Raw genomic sequence first — 15,544 nt, 5'->3', positions numbered from 1 at the left:
GCAGGGCAGATGTGGGCATCTCCAGCTCACAGATGAGGAAACTGAGGCTCAGAGAGGCTAAGGAGAAACAGACCTTCTCCCAGATCTGTCTCCCAGGCCGGCTGGGCGTAGTCCAGAGAAGCCTGCCCCAGAGCATGTGTTTCCCCCACTAAGAACAGCTTGCCTCGGGGCATAGAATACCTTGTACTGTGTCGACCGCTGGAGAGCTGCATTCTACGATCCTGTCCAAGGATCCAGGCACCATGACACACACAGGACAGCAGCCACAGCTGTCCCAGCCTGGGCTTTAGGATAGGTCCTGACTGCGGATGGGGGACTCCAGTCCAGGTCATGTTGGGAGGTGGGGTTGGGTCTGCCTTCTCCTGGGACCTCCCACCCCAGGGCTGATTACTGGAAGTTGGCCTCACTCTCAGGGCAAGCTAGACACGGCCAAGTTCTTTGCCTAGACTCTTGGGGTTTGCGGGGGTCCTTCAAAGTTACCTAATCTGTCATCCTCACAACAGCACTGGGGATGCAGGGCAGGTGTCATTATTTCCAGGACAGATGTACACACTGAGGCGTGGGGCTGCAAAGTGACTTGACCCCAGGTGGCTGGCCTTGTTTTCTGTGGGACTCAGCCCCCAAGATGCTCGAGACCCTTGTGCTGTCCCCTGGCGTCTGCATCCTTCACTGCAACTCCCCATCCGGGCGGTCCCACTTCCTTCCTTCCCCACTTCACTAGGACATCCGCTAAGGGACTTTATCTAAGGAGACATCCGCTAATGGGAACACCTCTTCATGCCAACGGGCTGATGCTTCTAAACCAGCAGGTGTACTTGAGCAGGGCTTTTCTGGAGAGTCACGGTATCGACCCAGTCCCTTGACCCCAGCTCCTAAATACGGATCCAGTCTCCCCACTTCTTCCCATCCCCTCTGCCACTGTCCTGGCCCGTGTCAGCTGCCCCAACTCCAGCAACAGCCCCTGCCCGCTGCCCTGCACCCACTCCTGGCTCCCCACCCCTTCGCCTGAGCCAGCTCTTCCTCCACAGCCAGAGCAAACTCTGCAAAATGGAAATCTGATCCTGGCTTCCCCCTGCTTACCGCCCCCTAGCCGCTCCCATCCCTCCCAGGATCAAAACCCGGCCTGGCCGCTGGGCCTGTGTGGTCTGGCTGTGTCTGCCTCTTGGGCCTGGTGTCGCCCAACACTCTGTTCTCCAGACGCTCCTCCCACATGTGGGGGAGGGGCTGCACTTCTGCCTCCTGAGGGAACCCCAGGTGACACGTCCCCATTGCCCCACCTACCTCTCCCTCGTGGACCAGTTGTCATTTTATCTTTATTTGTGAGCTTATTGGATTAGTGTCTGTCTCTTCTAAGACTGTAGGCTCTGCGGGGCAGGAATCATGTCTGCCGGCAGAAGACTTGGTCCCGACTCGGGGAGCTGGCTGGCCCTGGCCATGCGACCCTGGGCTGAACACTCAGGCTTTGCCCCACCACTCACTAGTGTAGTCCGGCCCCAGCGTGTGTCTTCTTGGTGCAGCCGTCCCACCCCATCTGGAAATGCTTTCTCCCGTCTTCACCTTCCCAGCCCCTCCTTTGGTACAGAGCTCCTGTTTCTTGTGGGGACATTATCTTCTGTCGTCACACAGACAGGCAGCCTGTCCAGGGCACGGATGGGGTCTTCCTCTCATGCCCCCCATTCTGCCTGGACGGGAGGGTGGTCAGTGATGAGGACCAGGAGGGTCAGGGAGGGAGGGATGAGGAAGAGGAGGAAGAAGAGCCTGGTCTCTGTTGGAACCGACTCGACTCTCATGTCTAACCACATGCAGGGGTCTAATGAGTTACAGTTAGAGCTCCAGCTTCAGCTAGTGTGTGGCCACGCAAATAATATTCTCAAAAAAATATCTGATGACATAGGAAGATGCTAATGATTTCAGGCTCAGTAAATAAGACTGGAACACCAAATGTCTGAGTAAATAAGGCATTATGAAACCTTTAATTCTAATACTTAGTATCTAATTCTTTAATCTGTATGGAAAAATATGTGGAGTGTATATTCAAATATTAGCTGTGGTGATCTCTGGGTGGTAGGATAACAGAGGATTTAAAATTTCCTCTATAGGCTTGTATTAATTTTCTACGTTTTCGACAATGAGTAGTTTTTGCAATAAGCAATCTCAAGAAACACTACCATAATGAGAAGATGGCCTGTGTTTGGGTACGTACCTGAGGTCTCCTGCTCTGTTTGGAGCTGCCTTTTATGTGTGGTGCTGTGAGGCCGGACTGGAGCGCGGGGCGGCGGGGCCACCCGGGGGCTCTTCCCCTCCAGTTGGCCCTTTGGACCCCAGAACATTGGGCCGAGCCCAGGAGAGTGAGTCTGGACTTGGCAACAGCACACTGATTCGAGAGCTGCCTTTTGGCTCAGTCCTGTGGATCCAACTTGACTTTCAAGAGGCAAGATGAGGAAGATGATGTCTCTTCTGATCCTACAGGAGTCCTGTGCAAGAGAGGAACCTGGACAGAGCCTCCCTGTCCTACTTGGGAGGACACCAAACGTGGAGAGGTTAGACCCAGCCGGTCTGACCCCGAGCTAGGGCACTTTGTTCTGCGTCGCACTGACCCCGTCGCCCCTCCAAGCAGTGGGCAAGGCAGCCTTAGTGACCACAATGTGCTCAGTCCAAGCGCAGTGGCCAGGGATGGCCTCATGAATAGGGTGGCTTTGGAGCAAAGATTTGAAGGAGAGGTGGGAGCTGGTCATGAGGTACTGGGGGGAAGGGTGTCCAGGCAGAGGGAACAGCCAGTGCGAAGGCACCTTGGGAGCACACACGCCTGAGACAATCAAGGAAGAGCAAGGGGGCCTCGCACTGGAGTGCACTGAGCAGGGGGGTAACGACCATGGGGGAAGATGACGCCGAGAGGTGACCAGGCACAGGTGCTGGTCAGGTGCCCTGGGCCTGGCAGACCGTGGTAAGGACTCACCCTTCCCCAGGGAATGCAGAGAATGCACAGCTGGTGGGGGGTGTCTCTGCTGCTGTCGCTCCCACCACACAACGCACTCTCTAAATTAGTCTCACCTGTTCCCACCGGAGTTTTTAAGCTACTCAGGGACAAACTCCTTTGTCTCAATCTCCTGTGAATCCCTCCTGGTGATTAAAATGTGGTCCCTATTCATTAAATGAGAGAAGGAAGGAAAGAAGCAATCTCTGTTTGGCCTTATTTCCGGAAGGCACGGAGGGTGGTGACTTCCTCCCCCACTCCAGGGAGCAGTGAGAACTCGCAGGCCCGGGTCAGAGTCCGCTAGCTTTCACCATCTGCCTTTAGCAGGGACTTTTCCATCATGAGCCCAGCATTTCAAGAGGATCCAGGAAGTGTTTGTCATCCGGAGGCGTTGATGCTGGCAACGGTAATGGCTCTTTGCTGCCTTATCTCTCAGGAGGAGCTGATTCAGGCTGAAGCCCAGAAGGGAGATGGGGACCAGTTTCCCATCCTGTGGGGAACCCATTAGTTCAACGAGCATTTATGGGCAGTTCGCTCTGTACCAGCCGGTGTGAAGTGTCAGGGTGCGGCACCTGCAGCTTACTGGTGCAGGAAGATCATTAACAAAGCACCCCCCTTAGAACTGGAGGTGAGGCGGTGACATATGCCATCTAAGCCCAGCAGGACGAGAGAGTTGGCTGGGAGAGGTGGCCCGGAGGCCCGGCACGGAGCAGGGTAGGGAAGGCATTTGCAAGAGTGAGTACAGGCCCCAAGGGGCTTGACCGCAGCCAAGGTAAAGAGTGTAAGAGGGTAGATGGGTCAGGTGAGGTCTCTGGATGTGATCCTGAAGGCGGCCGGTTAAGAAGGATGCGTGTCATGGCTTTGGTGTCTTAGAACATCTGGATGGATGAGGGGGCAAGACAGGAGGCCAGGAGACGGATACAGAGATTGTGTCCATCTTACCAGAGGTGAGAGGAAGGCCAGCCCCCTGCAGGGAGTGGCTCACTGCACTTCCCAGGTGTTGCCGGACAAGCGTGGGAAAGGGGCACAGCGGGGCAGCTGGAGCAGCCTGGCTCAGGTTCCAGCCCTGGCTCTTCTGTTACTGGTATGTGTCTGTAAGAAGTCACTCCAGTCTTCTGAGCTGCAGGTACACCATCCATAAAAGGAACTCATGGTAGTAGTGCTGTCCTGAGACACGGGCAAGAGCGCTTGCCTGGGACCCCATGCTTTAGACAGCCCTGCTCGGGGTCTCCTCCAGGTACAGTGGCCATGGGGCCAGAGGCCACGCCCACTCCAAGTCCACTCCTTCCCTGCTCTGTGCTCTAAGAACCAGGATCCATGACCCCCAGGCCCACATTCGGGCCAGCGCAGGCCTCTTTCCTGGTCTCTGGAGCACGAGTGAAGGCTGGACTCTCAGGATGGGGCTTCCCCTGTGTGAGCACAAGGGCCCTTCTGTGGGAGAAGAAAGAAGGCAGGCCACGGGTGGGGCCAAGGCCGTACCCTCCCACCTGTGGCATTCCAGGCATCCAGGGATTTGGAAGTGGAATCTACCTTTGAGGTTTTTATAAAGATGCGTTTGTCTAGCCCAGCGGGAAGAACAAGCACTGTCGGACAGTTTGATAGCTTGGTTTACAACTCTCAGCCAGTTGGACGCATGGGATGTGGGCCTCCATTTGTGCGCTGGCTTTGGATCTCTCGAATGTTAGGGGTGGGCCTGACTGCAGGCTGGGCTTGCCGGTTTGTTTAAGAAGCCAAGGACGCTGCACACAAATGTGGGCTCTTGTCACCAGGGCACACTTCTCTCCGTTGTGACATCTCCGGCAGAGTTTGCAGCCTTATCTTCTGGACACTTCTAGATGGTTCTAGAAGAGGCCGCGGAGTATATCCAGACTCAGCACCAGCACATTTGAGTGACAGCTGGAATGAGGCCTCCCTGGGCATGCGCGGCCCTGGGAGGAAAGCAGAAATGATGCCACTCGTGACAGCCGTGAAGCAGCCCCGATGAGCCGGGGAGTGCCTTCTAGACTCCTCTGAGCATCACCTCGCCTCCTTTGAACAACGGAAAGAGCCCTGGGTGGTAGACACCAGGGCATCCAGTCTTCAGTCCTGGCTCTGTTACTAATTAAACCTTGTCAATTACTGGAGTGAGAGGTTCAAGCTTTGACATCTTCTGACGCACGATTCCATGATACCCCCTTCCCACTGAATACAATATGTTTTGCTGGGCAGAAGGCGGGACCAGAAACTGGAAGGTGGGAGGGTCTGGCAGATACTGCAGGTCTGGGTCAGAAAGAGGTCGAGGCCAGCTAGCCGGAAAGAAGTGTCCTGGGGGCTTGCCCTGAGGCTGGAGTGAGAGCCAGCAGGTGAGCCACTCATGGACAAGGCTGCACCCCACATCCTGAGGCCAGCTTGCTTGTCCTCTGCCTTGCTTTAATCCAGGACAGGGGGTGATGATCCCCACCTGAAGGTGGGATGAAGAAATCCAGGGCCTGCAGGAGAACACTGCCTCTTCTGGAAGCACTGCCCTGATGCCCACTTGCTTCACGAACTCAACAGCGCTCCTAGTGGTTGATGAGTTTATTCTTTTCATTTCCACCAGCCTGTCTCTGATGATGCAGAGGCCAAGGTGGGGGTCAGGAGGAGGAGTTGTCACACAGAGGGATGAAGCTGAACTTGATGTTCAGTCACTAAGAAAACCTCCACTAGAAGCATGGGCTTTAGTGGCAGAAACAAGGCCAAATCATGAAAGACAGTGGAGTGGTTGTTAACCGTCACTGGGGAGGGATTCTGGGGGAAGCGGGCCTGTGGGTCTTCATTCCCTTTCCAAGAATGGTACCCCAAGGACAATACATTCTGAATATCTTAGCTGCCTTGTTTGTCTTCCCTCAACACGAGGCAGCTCCGTTTGGAACCTGACACTAGGAAAACTGGACAGAGCATGGAGCAGAGAAACATGCCCCGCGGTCCAGCCACTGTCCTCAGGCACAGACTCAGAGCACTTCCTGGCGGGGATGCAGCCGTGGTCGGCTGTCACTGCATTAACATCTTAGGACCAGGACTGCTTCTGGTCCACAGAGAGAACTGGCAGAAGACAGGAGAGGAAAAAAGATGCAGGCGCACAGAGACGGGCTGACAACGTGACTAAGGGTGAGGGGAACCAAGGGCCCGCTGACAGGCAGTGAACACAGAGAAATCACTTCTGCACGACGCCCTGATGAGCCACTTTTGGGTAAATGCTTCATGATCGGATCAAAATGTTTAGTGCACAGAATCAGCCCTCCTGGAAAATGGTTGTTTGCGATGATGCCTTCGGCTTATGAAAAGGAAGAGAGAGAGAGAAGGAGGAGGAGTATGTGGGAGAGGAGGAGGAGGGGAGAAAGAGGAAAAAAGAAGGAAAATGTTCCGAATGGTGGAAAGGTGCTTGGTCTGAATGTATCCCCCCAAATCCATATGCTGACATCATAATCCCCAATGTGATGGTTTTAGGAGGTGAGAGACCTCTGGGAGCTGATTAGGTTTCGAGGTGGAGCCCTCGTGAATGGGGTTAGTGCCTTTATAAGGAGACCCCCCAGAGCTCCCTCACAGCGAGGGGACAGGGGCTATGACCTAGGAAGCAGGCTCTCCCCAGACACTCACTCTGCTGGCGCTTTGATCTTGGACGTCTGGCCTCCAGAATTGTGAGAAGTTAAGTTCTATTGTTTATAAGCCATCCAATCTGTGCTGTTTTCTTAGAACAGCTTGAATGGACTGAGACAGTGGGATACATTCCTCGTCAGTGGCCCGGGGTCCTGGAGTCAGGGCTGTGTGAGGCAGGATGAACCAGAGTGCTACTCCTCTCCCTGCCCCTCAGGAAGGCCTTGGTCCATGCAGGCCAGGTGGGCTGGCTGTCCCAGGAAGGTCAGGTCAGCCTGGGGCTGAGAGCTCTGCAGAGACCACCCCCCATCCCCACCCTTTGCGGTACACCCTGACCTCAGCCGGATTCATCCTGCTTTCTCTCTGTAGGACCCGTTCTGCTCTCCTTGGACCTGACCTTGGTTTTCAGAGCCAGTTTCCCCTCTGGGCATTTCTGCATTTTTGCAAGTCAGGACTCATGCACTGAAGGGGGTGGATTATCTTTGAAGTTTTCCAAGGGGGAAAATGACGCATTGGCAGTTCGGGATGAACAGCACCCCAGAGCGCCTGTGGAATCCTCTCACCTCCCACCATCCCCACCCCTCAACCTGGCCCTCTTACCCTGAAGCCCTGCCGTGCAAACAACTCAGTCCTGTGGGACTCAGAGTCTAATAAGAGAAATCAGATGGAGCACCGAAGAAACCAGGTGGAGGCCAAGTTTAAAACACAGTTCAGATCCAAAATTTTAAACATCTTAGTCCTTCTGCACTATGTCTATACAAAAGACTTCTTGCCGTCAGAAGAACCATTGGATTTAAAAACCCACTCACATACAAACATGCCCACACGACTCTCTCTGGTGCCCGCAAAACACGAGGCTCTGGGCTGGGTATTTACACCTGTGTGATCGTCTTAAGTGTTAGAAGGGAGTGGAGATGTGTTAAATAAATCTGGTCGGATGTACCTATCTGCAGGTCCCAGAACACACTGATCCTCTAATCTCTCCCTGACTGTATTTCCACTGTCTTCTCCCCATGAGCCACTCCTCTAACTTGAACGTCTGCCCCTCCTCTATGCTTCCCTGTTACCCGAGGCAAAATGCTACTCTGACACCTCACCCTGAGGTCACCGATCTCTTGTCCATCTCTCCTAATAGATTCCGAGCCCGGGAGGCCAGGGACGGTGTCTTACTCACTTTTACCCCTGGAAACGCCCCCAGTGCAGCGCAGGGCTGGAACACGGAGGGTGTAGTCATGGTGCTTGTAGAAGTGAATGAATGAATGAATGAGCACACATTCTTATAAACCCTTGTGTCTAGCCTCCTCTGCCAAAGAGGGAATGAAACAAGCTGAGTGGGGGATGCCAGGGTGTCCTGGATGGGCTGCTGGCCGTGGGGCTGGTGGTTTGAGAGCCGTCCTCTCCCATCCTAGGCGTGTCGATGGGGCTCCCTTCGTTCGCCTTGGCTGTGGTCTGGCCACCTCTGGCCTCCCCGACACTGACTTACAGAAAGACAGGAAGGGCTCGCTCGCCTATTGTTAATGGGCCCGTGTGATGACTCCTCTTTCCTAAGGAGCTAAAAGAGGGTAGTAGGTTACACCATCTTCTCTTTCAGGAAATCAGCAAAGGGTAAGCTTTGCTCTGTCCTGTCTGCAGATGGAGAGGCTGAGGCTCTCAAGTGGGCATTTCTCCAAGTGGCCCGCAGCTGCCAGCGTTCTGGTGCAAGGCCGGGACTTGTCATCCCCCGCCAGCCCTGAGTGCAGGAGCAGCGGGCATAAACGTGTTTTCCACTCAGTGGTTAGGACTTGGGAAAATTCCACGACCTTCCCCACCTTCCCCCCAGGCCCCGGCAGCTGAGGCGTTTGTACCTGGGTATGTGGGATGGGTGTGAGCGCGGAGTGGGGGCAGAGCAAGGAAAGAGGGGGTCCCATACATTTCCGGGACTGGAGTTCATTCCTGTGGGGGTAGCCCTTCCCGATACGTGAGCAAGGGGAGAGAATTCAGGCCCCTCTCGCTGCAGGCTGGGTGGCTTAAACAACATGCAAGTATTTCTCACATTCGTGGAGCCTGGCAGATCCAGTGTCTGGCGAGGGCCCTCTTCCTAGTTTGCAAATGACCGCCTTCCCATTGAGTCCTCACACGGGGAAGAGAGAATAATCTCTCCCGAGTTTCTTACTATGAAGGCACTAATCCCATTCATGGGGCCTCCACCCTCATGACTGAGCACCTCCCCAAGGCCCCACCTCCTCATCCCATCTCACTGGGGGCTGGAATTGTCATATATGAATGCTGGAGGGACACATAACGGTGCTAATATAATTTAGCTAATCCCTATAGAAAACCTGCAAGACAAGTATTATTCTCTTGTGATAGATAAGGAAATTGAAGAGGTGAAGTGATTTGCCCATGGCCTGTCTCACCCAGCACCCAAGGCCAGAAGGGGCTTCAGACGAGGCTTTGCCGTTTCCTCTGCCTGCTCTCTTTTCCCCGGGCCCTGCCAGCCCTTGGCACGACCTGAACTGATGGTCGTGGGCCTCGTGCCCGAGCTTCTTTGAGAGCTTGGAGGGGTCAGGTCTGACCCTGTGTAGTGCTCCCCCCGAAGGGGACCCACCGGACAACTCTGCGCCTCGATGGCTTTTCTGGGACCTCAGCCCCGGGAGAGCCGGGCTTCTCGGAGTGGCTGGTTCGTTTCCCTCTTTTGGGCGCCGGGGTTCTTGAGCTGCGGGGATGTGCTCTTCCCTGCGGCTTCTAGGGGACCCGGAGCCGAGTGTGTGGCCCCCTGAGCAAAAGGAGCAGACCTCCTCCTGTCATGCCTGGTTCCATGTGACTTCTCTACTCTCATTCTCCCCTTTGACTCATCCCCCGACCCCGACCCTGTCTACTTTACAAACGCCTCCTGTCCGTGTGTCGTAGACGCGTGTCTCTTTAGTTCGACGGCAGCCCTTTTTGGAACAAGGCGCCACAGCGGCCTGTGAGTGAGGAGTTAAAGCGGAGCGTTTCAGGCAGGGGTGGGAGCTCCTGGAGGCTTGAGCCCAGTGAGTCAGGAAATTCCAAGGCCTGCACGGGCCTCCCCGCCCCACTGGGGAGAACTTTCCAGATCCCTCCCGGCCGCGCCTGCTTCCTCGTGCTCCTGGGGCTCGGTCTGGGCTCCACTGAGTCACCCGCCTGGCTCTCAGCTTCTGTTGCTGCCCTGCGCGAGCTTCCACTGGCTCAGTGTGTCTCCCCAGGGCTGGGCCCCGCAGGCGGGGGGGGCCCCGCAGGCGGGGGTGGCCCCTCGGGGGCCTGGGGAGGGCCCAGGGCTCCCGGGCTGCACACGTTGCTGACCTCTCTTTAAACTATGGAGAAAGTCTGATTTGTGGCAGCTCAGGCTTTTGGGGTTGGAAGCTCCCAGAACATCTGCTCTCCACGCAAACCCGTCATTAGTGGGACTGCGGAATGGAAGTCTGGGAGGAGTCTGCTAAGCGGCCGAGCACTGGGGAGAAAAGAGGACAGGACTGCGGGTCAGGGGATGCGGGATCTCGTCCTGGTGTCCCTGCTCGCCAGCCTGCAGCCTGAGCAAATCTCTCTCCTCTTAACCTCGTAAAATGGGTACAGTAGGACCCCGAGAAGGGCTCAGTCAGTCATTCAGTAACAATGACCAAGCAGCCTCTGTGTGCAAAGAGCTGCTGGAGAGGCTGGGGACACAGAGAACCTAAGGGCCCTTCTGGTGGCGCTGACCTGTGGTTAGTCAGCAAGGGGGGCAGGCAATGACAGTCACCTCGCCAACCAACATGGTAACTCTGCCTCCCGATAAGCACCAGCCAGGAGATAAAACAGGGACGCAGGGAGGGAACTGGGGAGGGGGAGCTAAAAGTGACCAGAGAAGGCCACTGTCCAGGCCCGTGGCGCCTTGCGGGGGTGACAGCACTGGGGGAGGGGAGGAGGCCGACTCTAGATCACGTGGGGGTGGGGCCTAGGGTTTGCTGCCCGAGGGGAGGGATGGCGAGGATGACCAGCAGGCATTTTGGACAGTGTTGATCCCCTGACTAGGGGAAGAAGTGGGTCTGGGAGGGGGTGGAAATCTAGAGACTGGTCTTGGGCTTGTGAGGCCTGAGAGCCTAAGCTGATGCCCAGTGGGGACGAGGCGAGGGCAGGCAGGCTCCCGTTTCGGAGCGTGGTGCAGAGACGGGGAGCAGAGAGGAGGCGCTCATGCACGGGAAGGGCTCCCGAGGTGTGGATGCAGGTGTTCAGGGCTCTTGACACACCTCCTGCCTGCCCATCCCCTTTCAAATGCCCTCACATCGCCCCCACCCCGACTCCGTGCCATGAGCATCCCAGTGCTGGCTCCAAGCTTGCCCTGCAGGTGGCTCTGGGCCTGTTCCCACTTCTCAGCACAAAATCCGCACCTGTTACCTCCTGGGCCCACGGCCTGGCTCCCATGAGCTGACAAGTCGGAAGGCAGACGACCTTCCACTGAAGTGTCGGTGACACGGGGCAGCTTGTTCGCTGGCAGGGTATTTTTCCCTCTCCTTTTCGGGGGTGGGGGTTGGGGAGGGGCAAAGGAACACTGCTCCCGCCCAAAGGCATTACTGATGGAGTTGCTGGGGTGTTCAGGTTGGGGCCTGGCTTTGAGCAGTTCAGAACCCTCAGAGGCCTTGGGTCTGGGTGGGAGAAGCTTTCTGGGCAGGGAGGGCCCCTTTTCCCGAGGGAGCTTTAGAAGACAAAGAGGATGCTGGCTCCTGGGAGAGGGCGCCCCAGACACCCTGCATGGTGACTCTCACCCTTGCATCGAGGATGAAAATTACAGGTTTGGGTTCTGGTGGCAGCCAGGGTCCGTGAGCTCTGGCATAAAGAAGCATCTTAGCAATTCTAGAAATGAGCTCCCCTGTCTCAGTTGTACTAGAATAATGGGGGTCCCAAATGAACACCTGCTCCTCGCTCAGATGAGACCCTTTCCCACGTCAGTTCATTGCTGAAGCCCATGGTCGCTCTGTCTGGCAGATCCCCCTTTGCAACCGAGGGCAGGATGGCCACTTATGGAGGGACCTGGGACTGTCAGCCAGGCTTTGTACAAATGTTCACATTTGTCTTAATAACAGCCCTACTTTGGACTAGGGATTGCTAGCTCAGTTTTGCAAAGGAGAAAATTAGAAATCCAAAGACTTAAGTCACTTGACCAAGGTCACCTTTAGGCAGTGCAGAGCCAGCACTAAATTCTTCTCACAAAGCCACACTGTCCACTCTCCTCCAGGGTGAGACAAGGGGTTTGGGATGGGCCTTCGCCAGGAACGGAAACTTTAAACACCAGCGTGCCCTCAGATTCCTAGCTAGGCAAGGACTTGCTCACAAGTGCCTGGAGAGGTTTCCCGTGACATCTGACTTTCATCCAGAGGCAGTGGATACAACAGGCCATCCCACCAAAATGAGGTACAGGTGTGGTGCTATTCAAGCGGTCTTATGCTGTGGGGAAAGGGTGTAGCTCAAGTGGTAGAGCATGTGCTTAGCATGCACGAGGTCCTGGGTTCAATCCCCAGCACTTCCTCTGACAATAAATAAATAAGTAAACCTAGTTACCTCCCCCCACCAAAAAGTAAATAAAAAAAAAATCCTGTTCTCTCTCTCCATCCTTCTCTTCTCTTTCAGTGTCTGTCAGTGTCAGACATGTGTGTAGTTTGAAGACACAAAGAGGTTGGCCGTGAAAAAAGGGCTCCTTGCCTCTGCTAATTGCCTGCTGTTGTCCGCTGCCCGGAGTCCACGCATTCAGAATTTTCAACGGATACTTGTGACATTTACCTCCATTTCACCAAATAGCATGCTTAGATGGCTGCTTCTTGATTTTTTAGTTCTAGACATGATCTTTTTATTTCTTATTATGAAATAAATGGAGCTCTTTTTTGGTGTAACACACCCACATCCCATCATCTTTCCAGTACAGCTACATAATTTTTATGAAGTGCTCAGTGTCTGTATGATGATGATATAAATGCTACTCACGACTGAGCCATGCAGTATCCTGTGTTGTCCTTTCAAACACAGCATGAAGCTTTCCCTGGATATAACTGACTTCATTTTTTATCGATGTGTTTATCATTAATTCAACCCTCCGAATAGTTGTCCCTGGTTGTGTAAGTGTCTCCTTAATACATTCAAACACACCAGGCAATACGAACCTTCCTGGGGAAATCCCCCAGGACCCTCTGGGCTACTCCAGGGTGTGGGCTTTGCGTCCTGTGCCTGCTTGGATTTCTCTTCCTGAGTTTCTTGGGACTCTCGTTCACCTCTCACACGTTGCCGGCTTTGTCTCCTAGATCCCAGATCTGTTCTTCTTTTGACTTCTTTCCTCATTTTAATGATGTACGTCGCCAGGTCCCTTCCCGAGAAAGGGAACGTGGAATCCATGTTCTGAGACTTTGCATGCCCCCACAATGTCTTTATTCTACTCACTAGTTCAGCTTCAGACAGACTTCTAAGTTGCAAATTGATTCCCTGACCTTTAACCCATAAACGGCAGGTTTTTACCTCCTGCATTCCAGCCCAAATCTGTCACCTCCAGCTGGCTGCTGGTTTTCACTACCAGCCCTCCAACAGGGCCCATTATTTCCACAGGTAATGCTGTGGTACACATCACAAGACCCACTCCCCTCCCCCAAGCAAGAAGACCACGGACTCATGGCTATTCTGACGCAGGAGCAGTTGTTCAAGATGAAGCACTTCTCAATTTGTCATCTGCCTCTGGTTGTGCTCCGGTGTCTTTAAATGGCTGGTCCTGACAGCTTTGTCTGGTTGTGCACTTGTTTTCTTCAGAGGGGAACCGCCCAGCTTCTCACAGCACCGTTCCTAAGTGAATCTTGGACGAGATGATTTTAGTGTCTCTTCCATCCAAATATTCTATTGCCCACAGTTGCGGAGTTTGATCAGAAGTGTCCTGATGTCAGGAGGCTGGTGCAGACACATGGAAGGATGGCTCTGAATTTTGCATAAGCCACCTCAAAAGTGCAAAAATAAATGGGGGAGCCAGTGAGGCTGAACCCTGAGATGGGGGTTCAGAGCTGGGGTCCAGTCTCAGTGCAGCCCTGGGAGCCTTCTCTTAGGTTCTCAGCAAAAGTTTCTGCCCAGGACACCCCTCGCCTCACTAACACATTTGCTGCTTCCCTTCTTCTCCCTGGGGCCCTCCCACACCTCCCCTGCCTTTCTGATGGAGTCTGTGACACTACAGGGGTGAAAATGGCTGAAAGTAGCTTTCACTTCTGCTCAGGCAACTGAAACCAACAGCGAGGTCATTTCCTCGTTCTCTTCTGAGTGACTGACGGAATCCATTTTTGGTCTTTTTTCCGACCCCTATCTATTGGGGGTGGACAGAAAGGTGAAGGGTTTTTTCCCCAGATCATACAAAATCCAGCTTACCTGGACCTCCGTTCTCCATAAACTTCTCACATCCCCTCTCATTCTAACTTTGAATCGATGAACTGGAGTTCAAGGAAAATGGATTTTCTTTTTAGGAAGGTGGATTTCCTGCTCACCACTGGATTCTCTGAATCCTTGGGTCCAAGTATATAAAAGTTGTTCGAAACTCACTTATTTAAGCCCCATTGGTAAAAAAAAAAAAATTGAACGTAATTCAGGCAGCATCCCTGGACCCTTGGTCAGTAAAAGGCTTAACCCAGGTATCTGCCTCTGAGAGTCTGCAGGATCCTTAGTGGCAAATCACGTTCAAAGCCATCTCCCTGGTAACTTCCCCCAATAACCCCTGATGGAGCTCTGGTTCCTGCCTCTGTTCTAACACTGCCTTGTTGAGGTATCTGCGGCTGCACCCACCACACCCCTTCATGGTTCTCTCTCTAGCAGACCCCTTCCCAGGCTCCTTAGGCTGAGTGCCTCAGAGGAGGGTCATGTCTCTTTGTATCTGTACCCCCAGCCTCTAGTGTGTGCAAACATTCACAAAAGTTTGTTGTGTTAGTTAAATTGAAATAAAAGGACTGAATAATCTCATCTCAAACCAGTAACTTTTAAATCATTCAGGGGAAGGAGTGTGGGATTCTTTGAACTTGTGTTTAAGTGCTTCGGTCCACATCTCAGGTGTCAGGAAGTGAATACAAAAATAGAGGAACAACACCTCCGATTCACTGAGCACGGTCGGTCCTGGGTGCTGTCTGGGCCCTTTGCCATCAAGGAAGGAAGACTACAACGCAGTTTTTGTTTTGTTTTTTTTTTTTAAGATCAGATTTGGGACTTAAAGGGGGCATATTCACACCAGCTACCAGTTATTTGGAGCTCACTATGTGCTAAATACCACAATAGATACTTTTTAATACATTAATCTACTTATTCTCAATCTACTTATTCAAACTTTTTGGAGGAAATGAAGCAGGTGATTTCCGAGGAGACTTAGAACCCAAGAACTCTATGTTGCTACTGCTGTTGCTCTGAACATCCATCAAAAAGCTCTTTCCTACCAGGAACTTGCAGCAAATTATTGTCTCAGTCCTAAAATCCAAGGAAAGAAACTCCATGAGAAAGCTGAGATTTGGGACTGTGATCCCAGGGCGGAATAGAAGCAGATTTGTCTGAATTCCATCCTTCTGCCTCCGCAGTTCCCATAAAGGCAGGAAAGGAGACCACACATCGGATCCCTTTGGTCCATGGATCAGAAAGCAGGTGGTCAGTGGCTCGGCATGTCCGGCTGGACCAGTGAGTCTCCGGAGGTCATCTCAGCAGCCTTCCTGGTCCCACCGGTCCTCAGCTGGTGTGGTACAGGACAGCATCTCACCCCCTGGATGTTAGGGTCCTTTCCCCACCGCTTCCATCATTCTCTGCTCCTCTGACTTTTCATGGCCAGTGAAGAGCCAAGGACTGGCCAGGGTGCTCTGAGAACAGAGGTTCGCTGTACTGAGAGCCAGACACACCCCATCTGTCATTTGTGCTCTTAGTGTCTTGTGGGCTAGGGAGTCATCAGGACCCTTTGAAAGACAAAACAAACCCACCAAGGCTGGAGAATGGCGGTCC

Source organism: Vicugna pacos, chromosome 31 (assembly GCF_048564905.1).
Source record: "Vicugna pacos chromosome 31, VicPac4, whole genome shotgun sequence".
Lineage (NCBI taxonomy): Eukaryota > Metazoa > Chordata > Mammalia > Artiodactyla > Camelidae > Vicugna > Vicugna pacos.
This window is presented reverse-complemented; position numbering follows the sequence as displayed.